Raw genomic sequence first — 18,313 nt, 5'->3', positions numbered from 1 at the left:
CGTCGTACTACAAATCAAACCAATGTTTCTGCCATTGTTACACGCTCAGTCTTCATGACTTTATATTACACAGGCCGCATACAACAGCGACTGATATTTCTCTTAGGCCGCATACAACAGCGACTGATATTTCTCTTCATTAGATAGTAAGACACTGTCTGAAATCCGGAGGAACTCACGGAATCTTAAAAAATTCTTATAACACGACCATAACTCATACACGCTCATGTCATCGCACAGTCAGTAGTCCGTTTCACACGAAATTACCTATGTGGGTTCTTACAGCGTAGCCCGCATCTCGTGGTCGTGCGGTAGCGCTCTCGCTTCCCACGCCCGGGTTCGATTCCCGGCGGGGTCAGGGATTTTCTCTGCCTCGTGATGACTGGGTGTTGTGTGCTGTTCTTAGGTTAGTTAGGTTTAAGTAGTTGTAAGTTCTAGGGGACTGATGACCGTAGCAGTTAAGTCCCATAGTGCTGAGAGCCATCTTACAGCGTAAACCTTACTCGACAGTTGATATCATTGTTAGGATCGGAATATGTCAGGAGACGTGAATCGGTAATATATTATTTATTCTCTTTTTCGATGCAAAGTCGTGGTTCTCTTTCGAACTCATTTAAACTATCAACCATCCAAAGTTGCTGCGAGAAACACTTTTCTGTGTAACCGTTGTGACGTTCACTTCCAAGCACTTCTACCGTTCCCAAATTGTCTTTACGGGAAGAAAATATCCCTGACAGTGTGGACGGACGAGGTGGGGGTGCTTCAGGCGTCTGCAACGACCAATCACGTAACGTGATTCTGTTTACGTTTCTATGGCAACGTACCAAATTTATCGCAGTGTTAGGCAGCAATTGATTTGTCTGTGCTGCTGCAGTTGATTGCACTTCTTGCTTGGAAATTAGCAACAACTCTGAAATCTTCTTTCGAATTTAGAGTGTAGGCTTTTCACCTCTTTGCATAGATCTCCACCTGGGAATAGAACAGACTGACAATAGCAGTCCTGAGCTCCACGTCATCTTCAAATTCAAGCCGTTGTCAACCAAACCGTTCTTTCAAGTAATAGAATACTTAATAGTCGCTGGGTGACTGTAAAGTTCGAAATTGAATTACTCGTCGCTTGACAGTCATTTCTCTTTGTTTTAGCTGATAAACGTTTTCGGTACCCACCTTACACACAACTTGATATATATCAGCCATTACGTGATAAAAGTGTGAATAGTGGTGCGCCCAATATCAGGAAATTCATCAGCCATAGCCCCAATTGTCAACGGCGGTTTAGTTGGCACTTGTTGCCCGATTTAATCTGTTTCGATACAGAGACTCTCTTTCGATTCTTCAACATTCACATTTGTACGGTCGCTTTTGAAGTCTCCACCCCCATCGTCTAGGCTTTTCCTCACCATTACTGAAGATTCAGTAACCAGGCACAAAGTGAGCAACTATAGACCATTTTGACACAAAAATTGATGTCCAGTACGTACTTCGCAACTGACTATGCCTTTCGCCCTCAAAAAGTGACTTCCGAATAGAAACAGTAACATGAATTTTATAGTATTCAATAGAAGACTACATTCGTGATTTTTTTCTGAACTGACAACTGTTAATTAAGAAATGTAATAGTTTGTTTCACGGACAGAGGGGGTCATTACAGACAGAGAAAAGACAAATCTTGAGAAGAGTAATGCAAGAAAATAGCCGTGACTGAAACGTCCATCTAGTTAAGACGATTTAGGCACAGAAAGCATACATTAGGCAAAGTACACAACGATTGGCATCTCGCTTTTGTTCAACAGTTATTATGAAGCTGGTTCGTCTACATGAAGCTCAGACTCGTCAAAAATTTGGAGTTAACTGTTGACTAAATCGTTGGAGAAAAAAAAGCATTACATGACAGATATAGGGCATATTTCACCTATGTTACAACGACGTGATAGAGTTTTGAATTTACTATTATTTCCATTTACGAAATAAAATAAAAAGTTAAAACGCTAGTTGGAGGAGTGACAGTAAACAACTTAGATTTAAATTTTATTTGTTCATCACGATATGTAACATTCTTATTAACGTATAGGGTGACTCAAAATACTCATTACAGTTTACTGATTTTAATGATAAATGTGTGATTTATACTTGTTGAAACGTCTCATTGTTAATTTATTTTTTTCCTTTGGATATTTATGTTCACGACGGCCTTCCGGTACTTACAGAAAAGTCGTCTGCATAAATTCCATGTATTCGTTAACTGTCACTCCTCCAGGTAACTTTTTTATTTATCATTTTATTTCGTAAATGAAAATAATAGTGACTTCAAAATTCCATCACATCACTGTAAAGTTCGTTAAATATGCATCGTTTGTGTGGTGTGGTACTGTCATAAGCGAGTTAAGTCATTTCAAATTGTAACAACAAATATGGTGACCAATACTATGTGGCCAAAGCAGGTAATGTGTTACGAAACTTTATTTTCATTTTTTTCTGGCATTCTGTCATTAATTCCCCTGAGACACAGGTTTTTCATGAAATATAACAACTGTGTGGTCGTGTTACTGAATCCCATTGTGCCTAGACAGTCCTTGATAGTTGAATTATAGCTCCGAAACGCAATGGACAGTAACCAGAAAATAGAAATTTATGACTGAAAGCGGAAAATTAATACGCTATGTAGTGTGTCCTAGGAGAACTGGTCAATATATTCAGGAATATGACAGGAACGTGCATCTGAAGCAAAAAACTTCATATCGACATATGCCCTATTTCGAATGATTTCCGGGATAAACCCACTTGTTGCGCATTCGTTTTTGGGCTAGTGGTGCACACGTATGTTACTTACCGGGCCAACATGTTTTCTAGCTCAATCTGCTTCGTTGCTTTCACCCTCTGTTTACAGGATCTCTTTCTGTCATTCAACTAGCCCCTTGATCGCGCCGGTGTCCATGGTATGTTGTGAGTGAAGTAGTGCTAGGGATTTGGAGTGTGTAGAGAAAAGTATAGGTTAGCTGCATTTGTACAGGCGTTGGGTAATATGCTACACATCTACACACATGAAGAATATGTAGATTTGGGTTATGTTTACGGCATCTGCGATGATGGTGCTCCTGCTGCTCGCGAAGAATACTGTCGAGATTTCCAACACGTCAAACTCCTTGATCGTACAGATGTAAGCTTACTATAAACACGGGCACACAGTTTTAATCTGCCAGGAAGTTTCATATCAGCGCACACTCCGCTGCAGAGTGAAAATCTCATTCTGGAAACATCCCCCAGGCTGTGGCTAAGCCATGTCTCCGCAATATCCTTTCTTTCAGGAGTGCTAGTTCTGCAAGGTTCGCAGGAGAGCTTCTGTAGAGTTTGGAAGGTAGGAGACGAGATACTGGCAGAAGTAAAGCTGTGAGACCGGGCGTGAGTCGTGCTTGGGTAACTCAGTTGGTGGAGCACTTGCCCGCGAAAGGCAAAGGTCCCGAGTTCGAGTCTCGGTCGGGCACACGGTTTTAATCTGCCAGGAAGTTTCTTACTATAAACATTGTCTGTATGTGAGAAAAGTGACTATATTGATTTTAAAAACTCTCTCGTCATGTAACGGGTACTTTAGGTATCGTACTGAACTATTGGTCAAAATTGTTTGCAGGCCCTGTGTTGCGCATGTGAACAGTGTCACGAGGTAGAACTTTAAGCTTCATGAAATGCAAAATTTGAAATAAAGAAAATGAATCTAGTTAAATGTCAAAGGACACTAACTGTTTGTTCGATGAAAATTATGTACCGTAACTAAAACTCCTTACTGAAATACATTATGAACGTTGCGTGGTATGAGATGCAATGTTGCACTTGGAATATCTACAAAACTAAATTACTGCTCTACTCGGAAGGACGTAACTGTTCACTGAAAATTAATCTGCTAGCTAGCATGACACCTGACAATCGCGACTACGCACTGTTTGCTCATGAATGCAAGATGAGATCTCCCGTAAAATAAAAGTGACTTACCACCTGGTCAGCATGCTGTTTTCGTGTCTGGAGTGCTGACGTTCTCGAAAGGAAATACACACCATCAGATGCAGGAAAATATTCTACTCACTACTAATTTCTTTCCTTTTGCTTGTCAGAAACAATCTGTAACTTCGTGTGCTGTACGGTGCAATGCATTCATGACCAAATATTTCATAGAGGTGGGTTTTACTTTAGAGAAAATCGTTCTTGAAAAATTAGACTCTGATAATTGACAACATAAGGAGACTCTAATATTGAGAAATTCTCTCATTGCGAAAATTATATGTATCTCAACCAATAGCGTAATTTGTGACGTTATGACAATAAAGAGATCAAATTAACACTAATCATAGAAGTTGAGCCATAAAAAAATTCTCATTCTTTGAAAAAATCAGCTGCTGGCTACCAAGTCTCAAATAAGAAAGCACCGTGCTGCACTACTAACTCACTAGCAAGTTTGCCATGGATAAACTAAACACAGAGTCAAGGATCTTATTTACTACTCACACCATGCGCTGATTCATCCTTGTTCTATTACAGTAAAGACGAATTGTTTACAACTGCAGAAAACGTACGAGAACCTTACAGATTGTCTGCCGGAGTTTTCAGCACATTGTGTGAAACAGGTATTCTCCCAAGTTCCCATTGTCCTGTACAACCTGTGCAGGAACAGCGACACGTTGTTGAAATGGAGCAGCGTAGTCCAGTTACCAGCAGACATCAACGTACATTAAGTGTGTTCTATCTCGAAAATCCTTCGGAACAAGGCATATCTCCACTCACAGGTTTACGCTTTAAATGACGGTTCTGTCATATCCCTGAATATTGACCATTCGTCCTATGACACCCTGTATATCCCAAACCTGAAAGTTATAACCACGGACAATGCACGACTATTAATGTCAGTGGAGTCATTGAATAAGCCTATAATTTTCATAACCGCGACCGTAGGAGACGACGACTGGAGAAAGAGTATAAAGACAATCAAAAGAGTAAAAATATCTTACAGTACTAAATAGAGCAATGAAATCCACACTGAAAGTTATAACCACGGACAATGCACGACTATTAATGTCAATGGAGTCATTGAATAAGCCTATAATTTTTATAACCGCGACCGTAGGAGACGACGACTGGAGAAAGAGTATAAAGACAATCAAAAGAGTAAAAATATCTTACAGTACTAGATAGAGCAATGAAATCCACACTTATGTTGGGACTGAAACGGAGAGTGAAGCTTACTTTGCGTTACCATCTTTTACATTTGTCTGTAAGAATGACCTATAAACTTGTAGCGCAAAATCTTTTATGAACTGAGAGTTGATCAGTGAGGAATAGGAATTTCCATGTTTGGATTTGCTCGGAGACACTGCAGCAATGAACAGTTTGCATGGGAAGGCCTAATTATGACAAAGTAAATGTCCGTCGACAGGAATTGCAACCAGAATAGATGGATGGCAGACAGCCATGGGAAGTTCCTTACGGGAGTCAAAGAGATAAGGAAAGAGCGATAGAATGATCTACTGCCCGGTGACTAGATGACACATAGATGCTTGTCGCATCAACAAGACTGGAAGAGTCGTTTGCCCGTAACAGACTTTCTGACTCACAGGGTAGATAGTTTTTCCCGTTGGTTTCACGGGTAGTTATTTCTGCGTACTCCATCTGAGAATTTCTTGTGGCGATCAAATGGCCCATTCTACAGCAGGATGAGCATGAAACCTTTCCCTGACTACAAAAAAATATTTCTAAGGAACTATGCATGACAGCTATGCGGTTTGTGGCAAATGGTAGTGCAACCCATGAAAGTTTTTTAAGGATAGACATCCACAAATGCTGCTTTTTTGCCCATAGAACGTCTAGGCGATAGGTACTCAATTTCTCTACGTCTCTTTATCAACATCGCTTCCGTCATCACCTCTACAGTGCCCGGAAGCGGTTTACGAATGTGTCCACTAAAGCGGAGCGGGTAATTTCAATTCTTTATAGTTTTAATTTAGTTGCATTTGTCCAGATCGTAGTGGATGTTTGGACTGAACTTGAACAACTCATTGTTGTTGTTGTTGTTGTTGTGGTCTTCAGTCCAGAGACTAGTTTGATGCAGCTCTGCATGCTACTCTATCCTGTGCAAGCTTCTTCATCTCCCAGTACTTACTGCAACCTACATCCTTCTGAATCTGCTTAGTGTATTCATCTCTTGGTCTCCCTCTACGATTTTTACCTTCCACGCTGCCCTCCAGCACTAAATTGGTGATCTTTTGATGCCTCAGAACATGTCCTACCAACCGATCCCTTCTTATAGTCAACTTGTGCCACAAATTTCTCGTCTCCCCAATTCTATTCAATACCTCTTCATTAGTTATGTGATCGCCCCATCTAATCTTCAGCATTATTCTGTAGCACCACATTTCGAAAGCTTCTATTCTCTTCTTTTCCTAGCTATTCATCGTCCATGTATCACTTCCATACATGGCTACACTCCGTACAAATACACTCCTGGAAATGGAAAAAAGAACACATTGACACCGGTGTGTCAGACCCACCATACTTGCTCCGGAAACTGCGAGAGGGCTGTACAAGCAATGATCACACGCACGGCACAGCGGACACACCAGGAACCGCGGTGTTGGCCGTCGAATGGCGCTAGCTGCGCAGCATTTGTGCACCGCCGCCGTCAGTGTCAGCCAGTTTGCCGTGGCATACGGAGCTCCATCGCAGTCCTTAACACTGGTAGCATGCCGCGACAGCGTGGACGTGAACCGTATGTGCAGTTGACGGACTTTGAGCGAGGGCGTATAGTGGGCATGCGGGAGGCCGGGTGGACGTACCGCCGAATTGCTCAACACGTGGGGCGTGAAGTCTCCACAGTACATCGATGTTGTCGCCAGTGGTCGGCGGAAGGTGCACGTGCCCGTCGACCTGGGACCGGACCGCAGCGACGCACGGATGCACGCCAAGACCGTAGGATCCTACACAGTGCCGTAGGGGACCGCACCGCCACTTCCCAGCGAATTAGGGACACTGTTGCTCCTGGGGTATCGGCGAGGACCATTCGCAACCGTCTCCATGAAGCTGGGCTACGGTCCCGCACACCGTTAGGCCGTCTTCCGCTCACGCCCCAACATCGTGCAGCCCGCCTCCAGTGGTGTCGCGACAGGCGTGAATGGAGGGACGAATGGAGACGTGTCGTCTTCAGCGATGAGAGTCGCTTCTGCCTTGGTGCCAATGATGGTCGTATGCGTGTTTGGCGCCGTGCAGGTGAGCGCCACAATCAGGACTGCATACGACCGAGGCACACAGGGCCAACACCCGGCATCATGGTGTGGGGAGCGATCTCCTACACTGGCCGTACAACACTGGTGATCGTCGAGGGGACACTGAATAGTGCACGGTACATCCAAACCGTCATCGAACCCATCGTTCTACCATTCCTAGACCGGCAAGGGAACTTGCTGTTCCAACAGGACAATGCACGTCCGCATGTATCCCGTGCCACCCAACGTGCTCTAGAAGGTGTAAGTCAACTACCCTGGCCAGCAAGATCTCCGGATCTGTCCCCCATTGAGCATGTTTGGGACTGGATGAAGCGTCGTCTCACGCGGTCTGCACGTCCAGCACGAACGCTGGTCCAACTGAGGCGCCAGGTGGAAATGGCATGGCAAGCCGTTCCACAGGACTACATCCAGCATCTCTACGATCGTCTCCATGGGAGAATAGCAGCCTGCATTGCTGCGAAAGGTGGATATACACTGTACTAGTGCCGACATTGTGCATGCTCTGTTGCCTGTGTCTATGTGCCTGTGGTTCTGTCAGTGTGATCATGTGATGTATCTGACCCCAGGAATGTGTCAATAAAGTTTCCCCTTCCTGGGACAATGAATTCACGGTGTTCTTATTTCAATTTCCAGGAGTGTACTTTCAGAAACGACTTTCTAACATTTAAATTTATATTCGATGTTAACAAATTTTCCTTGTCATTGCCAGTCTACATTTTATAACCTCTCTACTTCGACCATCATCTGTTATTTTGCTCCCCAAATAGCAAAACTTCTTTACTACTTTAAGTGTCTGATTTCCTAATCTAATTCCCTCGCATCGCCCGTCTTAATTCGACTACATTCCATTATCCTCGTTTTGCTTTTGTTGATGTTCATCTTATATCCTCCTTTCAAGACACTGTCCATTCCGTTCAACTGCCCTTCCAAGTCCTTCGGTGTCTCTGACAGAATTACAATGTCATCGGCGAACCTTAAAGTTTTTATTTCTTCTCCATGGATTTTAATACCTACTCCGAATTTTTCTTTTGTTTCCTTTACTGCTTGCTCAGTATACAGATTGAATAACATCGGGGAGAGGCTACAATCCTGTCTCACTCCCTTCCCAACCACTACTTCCCTTTCATGTCCCTCGACTCTTATAACTGCCTTCTGGTTTCTGTACAAATTGTAATTAGCCTTTCGCTCCGTGTATTTTACCCCTGCCACCTTCAGAATTTGAAAGAGACTATTCCAGTCAACATTGTTAAAAGCTTTCTCTAAGCCTGTGGAGTTCTACATGAATGTTCTTTTTCCGTTTATCAGGTTTCTCTAGACTGATTATCTGTTGAAATAAGTATAAAATATCTCCTTCCATTCTCGATACATTATCCTGGGCTCGGTTCCTCATGTTGTGGCTTCATAGTGACGATCCCCACCTCTGTCGTAACAGTATGTTCAAAGTCAGCCTTCTTTCTATCAAGTGGTCTGAAATATTTCTGTAGTGTCTGGGATTTGCAGTAGGTGTGGTACGAGTTAACTATCGGTAAGTGTGTTTAGTACGGTTGCCAAGAATGTTGGTCTTACCTGTCCGTTGCGACTGAGAAGTCGTCCCGTTCAATAATTAACGTTAGTTTCCTCCCGTTATTAGCACATGGTCAAGTGTTCTTCTGCGTTACTGAGCTTAGCGTGTGTAAAAGATTCTACGACTGTTGCACCTGAATCACTTGCGCAAGTTAAACATTTTATTGCTAATGAGAGATTATTTTCTTGTCAGTGTGTCTATGCACCGTTCTTGAGACACTCAAGTTGAGTACTGCTGTTGTAAGAAGTAACGTGCGCCGAAAGTGGTACCTGAGTATCACGAGTATATTATTCGGTAAACTTTTGTGGTTGTTGTGCAGAGTGTTCCAGTGCCGTGGATGAGTGGTGGATGAGTGAAATGTTGTGTCCCGTTGGTGGATTAGCACCCTTCCCACATCCCAGTTACCGGTGAACTGAGGCACAATTGTTAGGATTAAAGTATTACTTCGTAAATCATTTTGCGTATTGCAACAACAATCGTTTTCCCATCCACGGTTTGGCAATATTAGCTTAGGGTACACAAATAAAATCGGCAGATGGAACGTCGTACTATAGGCTGATGGTAGGTTGTAGAAACAACATCCGCAATGCTAAATACAAAATAAGGTCTCTTTATTTTGAGAGAGATGGTAATTCCAGATACGCATAACGTTCTTTATCAATACCCTCCCCATTTTCTAGGACTGAGGATCCGAGCTTTTACGAGAGCCCAGCGATTGCCGTGGTTAGGAACCTTACACTGGAAGAAATCACTTAGTACTACCATAACTCCAGCCTTACGTAAGCAAGGGCTAAATCAGAGAGAGTGTCGATACAGGACTTGTGTCCCTGGTGGCTAGAGTAAGACTTCCCCTCACGAGAGGAGCACCATCAAATTCGCATCAACGCTACCAGACATGAGCCACCACCACAGCGTGGTGGCTGACAACCATCATTCTCACACGTCTGTGTATCGCACCATGGCTGATAGCCGTTTTGGCCCCTTTTTTTAGCATTTATACAAATCATTAGTCACTGCCAAACACTTCTTGGTTTTCATTTATGCAAGTGGTCTTGCTGTGTCATTTGTGTCTCAATCCATCGAAGATATTGAAGTTCTCCTTACAGATGCTTTGAAGAACACGGGAGTAATACAATACGATCAATATTTCCCAGATTTAGTTAAATTTAAAAAAAAATGGTTCAAATGGCTCTGAGCACTATGGGACTCAACTGCTGTGGTCATCAATCCCCTAGAACTTAGAACTACTTAAACCTAACTAACCTAAGGACATCACACACATCCATGCCCGAGGCAGGATTCGAACCTGCGACCGTAGCAGTCGTACGGTTCCGGACTGCGCGCCTAGAACCGCGAGACCACCGCGGCCGGCGGTTAAATTTCAACTGTGTGTTATCCAGCCTAAACGCAGACAGACACTTCGCAAACCCAATGACTCTTGGAAAAGAGGACAACTGGACACAACGTCATATCCAAAGCATAGGATTTTTATACGATATTTACAGCTCGCTCTGGACCTCTGCGAGTAGGTGCACTTTGAGTGCATAAGTAGTTATTCTAATACGTTAATATGGGAGCGATTTATAATAATAAAAAATTAGTTACAATTTGGGCACCACGTGCAAATATGGTTCAAATGGCTCTAAGCACTATGGGACTTAACATCTGAGGTCATCAGTCCCCTACACTTTGAACTACTTACACCTAACTAACCTAAGGACATCACACACATCGATGCCCGAGGCAAGATTCGAACCTGCGACCGTAGCCGCAGCGCGGTTCTAGACTGAAGCGCCTCGAACCGCTCGGCCACAGCGGCCGGCGCAAATATGGTGCTGTGAATGGAAGAAAGACATATAGAAATATTTCAATATGTAAAGGGTTAGGAAAAGGACTTGGGCAGAAATGATCAAACAAGTGAGAATGGCATAATAATGATTTTATTATTAACTGCCTCTTACTCAGTTTGTTTAACGCGAGCACTGGAAACGTCAACGAGATGCTGCATCCGAACAAAGATGTGATCAACCGCTGCTCTCAGCAAGTCCGGTGGATCTGCGCAGCGTATTCCGGTATTCTGGCCTTCAGACCACCTAGAGACAGAACGTGTCCCTAGTAAACACGTTCTTTTGGACATGATCAGGGCCAAAAGTCAAATGTATTCAAATCAGATGGCCTTGCAGGTCACGTATCTGGAAAATCTCCGGATATAACACGTTCGTGTAAGGTCGCATCAAGTAGACCTCTCCCTGGGCGAGCGTCATGAGGTTTTGTCCCATCTTTCCTGAAAAACAGTGGTTTCCACGCAGTAGCACTCTTCCAAAGCAGGAATCACCTGCTGTACAAGGAGGTCTCCATAACGTGCATACGTCACGGTACACCTGACTAGCCCTCTTGGTGTATTCTCTTCGAGGAAGAATGGACAGAGAATAAAGGTGCTAGTGAATCCACACATACCGCGAGTGCAGTGACTCATAGTGCACAACGCGCTGTTTAACTATTCTCCAAATTTGTCAACTTGTATTCACTGAACCATGTAGCGGAAAATGTGTCTTGTCATTCCATAGAATATCGCCGAGCCACAAGCCATCACCTTCGACTTTTGCCAGAAACCGACGAACAAACGTAGAATATTAATGCGGATCATGAAGCTTCAACTGCCCGGATCTTGTGCGGGTATCAGTATAAGAGATACCTCAAAATTTCCCTACTGTTGACCACGGGGTGGATGATTCCCGTGACACTGCACGAGCCCTAGCACTGCCGGAGGAACTTGCTGCTTTATCAGTTACAGCAACAGCAACCTCGTCAATAATTTCCATCAGGGTAGGGCGCCTTCCCTTTCCAGACGCCACATCAGGCTCACTTGTATTTCCGAATTTCATTAGCGTCTTCTTTAAACCATTTAATGACATCGATTCTCTCCTCAGAGCGTTCAGTTGGCGATACTCTCTCAATACAGTACTGTAATTTCGGCCGTTCGCGTAAAACAGTTTCACTAACAAGTCACGGTCTCTCTTCTCGATACCAGTACTGTTTACTCAAGTTATGGCTTGTCAGAAGACACCACGGATTTCATATCGTCACACGAACTGTGTGCAGTGTCGCTTTGCATCTAGGGGCCACAGCTGGACCTCAGTTGTTTTCGAGCGTAAATAGTTTCCGCATTAACGCATTAGCGTATCTACCAATTTTCGCTGCCATTCGATAATTACAGACCACATGGATCTTCGTGAGTAGCACTTTAATTATAACCATCCTATAATACACTACTAGCCATTAAAATTGCTACCCCACGAAGATAACGTGCTACAGAAGCGAAATTTAATCGACAGGAAGAAGATGCTGTGATATGCAAATGATTAGCTTTTCAGAGCATTCGTACAAGGTTGGCGCCGGTGGCGACACCTACAACGTGCTGACATGAGGAAAGTTTCCAACGGATTTCGCATACACAAACAGCAGGTGACCGGCGTTGCCTGGTCAAACGTTGTTGTGATGCCTCGTGTAAGGAGGAGAAATGCGTACCATCACGTTTCCGACTTTGATAAAGTTCGGATTGTAGCCTATCGCGATTGCGGTTTATCGTATCGCGACATTGCTGTTCGCGTTGGTTGAGATCCAATGACTGTTAGTAGAATATGGAATCGGTGGGTTCAGCAGGGTAATACGGAACGCCGTGCTGGATCCCAACCGCCTCGAATCTCTAGCAGTCGAGATGGCAGGCATCTTATCCGCATGGCTGTAAAGGATTGTCCAGCCACGTCTCGATTCCTGAGTCAGCAGATGGGGACGTTTGCAAGACAACGACCATCTGCACGAACAGTTCGACGACGTTTGCAGCAGCATGGACTATCAGCTCGACAGCTGCATCACAGACAGGAGAGCCGGCGATGGTGTACTCAACGACGAACCTGGGTGCACGAATGGCATAACATCACTTTTTCGGATGAATCCAGGTTCCGTTTACAGCATGATGATGGTCGCATCTGTGTTTGGCGACATCGCGGTAAACGCACATTGGAAGCGTGTATTCGTCATCTCCATACTGGCGTATCACCCGGCGTGATGGTATGGGGTGCCAGTGGTTACACGTCTCGGTCACCTCTTGTTCTCATTGACAGCACTTTGAACAGTGGACGTTACATTTCAGATGTGTTACGACCCGTGGCACTACCCTTTATTCGATCCCTTCGAAACCCTACATTTTAGAAGGATAATGCACGACCGCATGTTGTAGGTTCTGCTCGGGCCTTCTGCTCGGGCCTTTCTCGGTACAGAAAATGTCGACTGCTGCCCTGGCCAGTACATTCTCCAGATCTCTCACCAATTGAAAACGTCTGGTCAATGGTGGCCGAGCAACTGACTCGTCACAATACGCCAGTCACTACTCCTGATGAACTGTGGTATCGTGTTGAAGCTGCATGGGCAGCTGTACCTGTACACGTCATCCAAGCTCTGTTTGACTCAATGCCCAGGCGTATCAAGGCCGTTATTACGGCCAGAGTTGGTTGTTCTGGCTACTGATTTCTCAGGATCTATGCACCCAAATTTCGTGAAAATGTAATCACATGTCAGTTCTAGTATAATATATATGTCCAATGAATACCCGTTTATCATCCGCATTTCTTCTTGGTGTATTAATTTTAATGGCAGGTAGTGTAATTTTCTTCGGATGCTACCGGTAGCAAGTTCTGCGCAACAAACGTGAAGAACAACCGCTTTATTAGTTTGCTACTCCGTGATTTGAGCCGTATACGATGGCTGTTATAGGTCAGCCCACACCAAAGAGATCGACGAGGCACTCAATGATATTTCGTGGCTTATTAATCGTTGTTTTCCGTCTACACAGCTTGCCAAGATTTATGAGCTAGAACGTATTACATCCACAGAAATTGATGCCAGCGTGGAAAGAACAGACATGGTCACCAAAAATAACTATCCATTGCATTATAATGTACTAACTGTTCAGAGACTTAAAAGCATGAAGAGCTTCAGGAAAATCAGAAACGTTCTGCGTAAGACATCATCCAGGTCAAAAGTGGGTGAGCGGAAAATATAAATCGTGTACGATCATCATTGGCTTCGACTGTCTGGAAAACCCCCTCCTGGCCCGCTGGAGTGATGTAGTAACATTCTCCCAATAGCTAACACTCTGGGGTGGGAAATTACAGATGTAATCACCAAAAAATTGGCATTTCCAGCCAACTTTGACTGCCGAGAAATGTAAACCACGGGCCTCTCGGTCCTGAGTTCTGAAATAATGAAGATCTACATCGAGCAGCTCCAAATGCTCTTGAGGTTTCGTACTTATGGCCAGCCGCGGTGTGATTTTCCATGCCCTCACACTCGGATTTTTCTACTCTAGTGAAAATTTTAAATATGTTCTGTGATTTAATTTTTGTGTTTCTTTGTACTAATGCTTCTCAGAAGAAAAATAAAAGTAACATGGCTAATGCTCGATCGAAATTATGAATTAGGGGTCCTACTGACAGTAGTGAGTGGAACTACAAATCTTGAACATAAATATCGAAGCAGCCTGAGAAATGCATGCTTCAGTATACCTGCAGATGTTACCGAAGCCTGCAGGTCACGCTGTTGTGTTTGATCGTGAATGGCATCGTTCCAGTGTCCTCAATACGCTGCAAATGTCAGACTTTCTCAGAACAGAATACTGTGTAGTTGTGAGCGCTAAGTGAATTGTAAAGCGTGAAAATTGTTGATGCTCGTATGGTGATTGCATCCCTAACCAAGGGAGACTCAGTGTTTCGAGTACAAGAGGCACTCTACCAATGATTTGTACCGTTTGCAGGGAAAGCGGAAAAAGGATCATCCGCTAAGTTACAACGCGGGGAAAAGTGTGTGTTGAGCGGTCATGACAGACGGCCATTGGAGGGTAGTGCGACGGAAATGAAGAGGACGACAGCTCTAAACGTCACTCCAGAACTGAATGCTGCAGTTACGAATCGTGTCAACAGAAAAAAAAACCAACAAGAAGGGATCTCTCTAAGCCGAGAATTAGAATTCCAAAAGATGTCATCAGTGATACTAATACCCATAGCAGAAAACGCCGTGCCACAGCCATGGCCAATGGACAATGCAGCGATGGAAGAAATTCATTTAGTAGGACGAGTTTTGTTTCACACTGTTTCCAGCTTCTGGTAGCGTTGACGCTCCACGAGAGAACATGGTAGGGGTTCGATGATGATTCCTGCAGTCATATCATGGTATTTCATTGGCACCTTGGGTACTCTAAAAGGTCACATTACTGACAAGGATTGTGTGACCATAAGGCTGACTGATCATGACCTTTCCATATTACAATGTTTGTTTCTTATATAAAATATGTGTACACGAAGCAAAGTAATGCCAGATAAGATATGGTCTGGGGTCCAAGCCCATGTCTTCGCTCCCGTGGTACGAAAAATAGAAACCGTGCCTATCAGACCCTAATGGGTCCTTCTAGAGTTTAGGGCGCAAGCACCCCATAAGTAGGTTTGCCTGGCAGGCACCAGTGCTGAAGCTTCCCAGATACGTACCAGTAGGTATCAGCCCCCAAGGCCTCCGTGCCTCACCGGAGTGGTAATTTGTAGGCTGTGGTTTCCGTCTACAGCCGATCACTTCATAATGAACCTGTCCTATGGCGCTATCGTAGTTATTAAGATTATAATGGAGAGAAATGGTATTTCAGAAAGGTTATGCGTTCTGATCCACAAAATTGTTAAAAGGTTGGGCAGTACGTTGGCGTTCAACGTTAAAATGGCAGAAGTTTAATTAAAACCACTGCCATCGAAAACGTCGATGGGCTTGAGAGTCAAGACGGCCACAACTACGCATATGCACTACTGGCCATTAAAATTGCTACACCGCGAAGATGACGTGATGCAGACTCGAAATTTAACCGACAGGAAGAAGATGCTGTAATATGCAAATGATTAACTTTTCAGAGCATTCACACAAGGTTGGCGCCGGTGGCGACATCTACAACGTGCTGACATGAGGAAAGTTTCCAACCGATTTCTCATACACGAACAGCAGTTGACCGGCGCTGCCTGGTGAAACGTTGTTGTGATGCCTCGTGTAAGGAGGAGAAATGCGTGCCGTCACGCTTCCGACTTTGATAAAGGTCGGATTGTAGCCTATCGCGATTGCGGTTTATCGTATTGCAACATTGCTGCTCGCGTTGGTCGAGATCCAATGACTGTTAGCAGAATATGGAATCGGTGGGTTCATCAGGGTAATACGGAACGCCGTGCTGGATCCCAACGGCCTCGTGTCACTAGCAGTCTAGACGACAGGCATCTTATCCGCATGACTGTAACGGATCGTGCAGCCACGTCTCGATCCCTGAGTCAACAGATGGGGACGTTTGCAAGACACCATCTGCACGAACAGTTCGACGACGTTTGCAGCAGCATGGACATTCAGCTCGGAGACCATGGCTGCGGTTACCCTTGACGCTGCATCACAGACAGGAGAGCCGGCGATGGTGTACTCAACGACGAACCTGGGTGCACGAATGGCAAAACATCACTTTTTCGGATGAATCCAGGTTCTGTTTACACCATCATGATGGTCGCATCCGTTTTAGGCGACATCGCGGTGAACGCACATTGGAAGCGTGTATTCGTCATCGCCATACTGGCGTATCACCCGTCGTGATGGTATAGGGTACCATTCGTTACACGTCTCGGTCAACTCTTGTTCCCATTGACGGCACTCTGAACAGTGGACGTTACATTTCAGATGTGTTACGACCAGTGGCTCTACCCTTTATTCGATCACTTCGAAACCCTACATTTTAGAAGGATAATGCACGACCACATGTTGTACGTCCTGTACGGGCCTTTCTGGATACAGAAATATTCGACTGCTGCTCTGGCCAGCACATTCTCCAGATCTCTCGCCAATTGAAAACGTCTGGTAAATGGTGGCCGAGCAACTGGCTCATCACAATACGCCAGTCACTACTATTGATGAACTGTGGTATCGTGTTGAAGCTGCATGGGTAGCTGTACCTGTACACGGCATTCAAGCTCTGTTTGACTCAATGCCCAGGCGTATCAAGGCCGTTATTACGGCCAGAGTTGGTTGTTCTGGGTACTGACTTCACAGGATCTATGCACCCAAATTGGCCAACGGCCTTGCCGCAGTGGATACACCGGTTCCCGTGAGATCACCGAAGTTAAGCGCTGTCGGGCGTGGTCGGACTTGGATGGGTGACCATCCAGGCTGCCATGCGCTGTTGCCATTTTTCGGGGTGCACTCAGCCTCGTGATGCCAATTGAGGAGCTACTCGACCGAATAGTAGCGGCTTCGGTCAAGAATACCATCATAACGACTGGGAGAGCGGTGTGCTGACCCCACGCCCCTCCTAACCGCATCCTCCACTGAGGATGACACGGCGGTCGGATGGTCCCGGTAGGTCACTCGTGGACTGAAGACGGAGTGCTTTATGCACCCAGATTGCGTGAAAATGTAATCACATGTCAGTTATAGTATAATATATTTATCCAATGAATACCCGTTTATCATCAGCATTTATTCTTGGTGCAGCAATTTTAATGGCCAGTAGATTATACCTAGTGGTAAAATTCGGAGGTAGAAAATAGTTAATCATCTGAAGAGGAGAGCTGCAGAGCATATATGTGAGAGACCGTTAACACTCACATATAATCAGCTGAAATGAGAAGTCATAGTAGATGTCGACACCTTTCGTAAATTCATTTACAAACCTAGGAGGAAAATGGTACCGAAACTTTGTGTTCAGGAGGCACACGTTGTTCTGAACACATTAAGTCTGAAAAGTACAGATGGATGGGAATTGTTGTTACATAATGATGATGTCAAGAACGTTGTCACATTCTGTGAAATTGATGCCTCAAAATACTTAGTAAATATGACACAAGGTAGGTTGATGAAACTTTCAAATATTCTACAAAACTTCTGGTCAGATACTTACGATCGATTGGCTTCTTGACGGACATTATATTCCTATTTGAACGGTAAGAAAACTTCACCTTATAAACAGGTCTTTTCAACAGTTGTTGATAAATATGGTAATCTGTGCCTGAAATTATCTCCGTCAACAATGTTTGCAGGCTCTGAAGACAGCATAATGAAGGTTGGAACTGAAGTATGGACTAATGTAAGGATCCAAGGTTGCAAATTTCATCAAACACAGAGCTGGTAGCGAAAGATGCAGACGCCTGGACTTGCACATGAGTACTATTCGAGAAATGAAATTGGGAGGTTTCTGCCTTATATATTTCGTTTGCCATTGTTAGATTCTGATAGGGTTGGTGACTGTTTTGTTGAGAAGCTAATGTCAGAAATGCCTGTGTGTCAAAAACTACAAACTTTCTGCTACTTCTTAGTAGATATTTATACAGATAAAAAAGAACGCTTTCCTCTAACCATTAGATCGGAACCACCAATACTTCCAAAAGATAGCAAAACAAGTACAGTAGTCAGTTGTACTCCTGCA

At 44.3% G+C, this 18,313-nt stretch overlaps 1 pseudogene; it reads left to right on the top strand.

The window, feature by feature from the left end:
- The first annotated feature begins 16,960 nt into the window (after window positions 1–16,960).
- On the top strand, window positions 16,961–17,077 carry LOC126254111 (5S ribosomal RNA; annotated as a pseudogene).
- Window positions 17,078–18,313: the final 1,236 nt, after the last annotated feature.

The sequence above is a fragment of the Schistocerca nitens genome, chromosome 4, assembly GCF_023898315.1.
Source record: "Schistocerca nitens isolate TAMUIC-IGC-003100 chromosome 4, iqSchNite1.1, whole genome shotgun sequence".
In the NCBI taxonomy this organism is placed as follows: domain Eukaryota; kingdom Metazoa; phylum Arthropoda; class Insecta; order Orthoptera; family Acrididae; genus Schistocerca; species Schistocerca nitens.
This window is presented reverse-complemented; position numbering and strand designations above follow the sequence as displayed.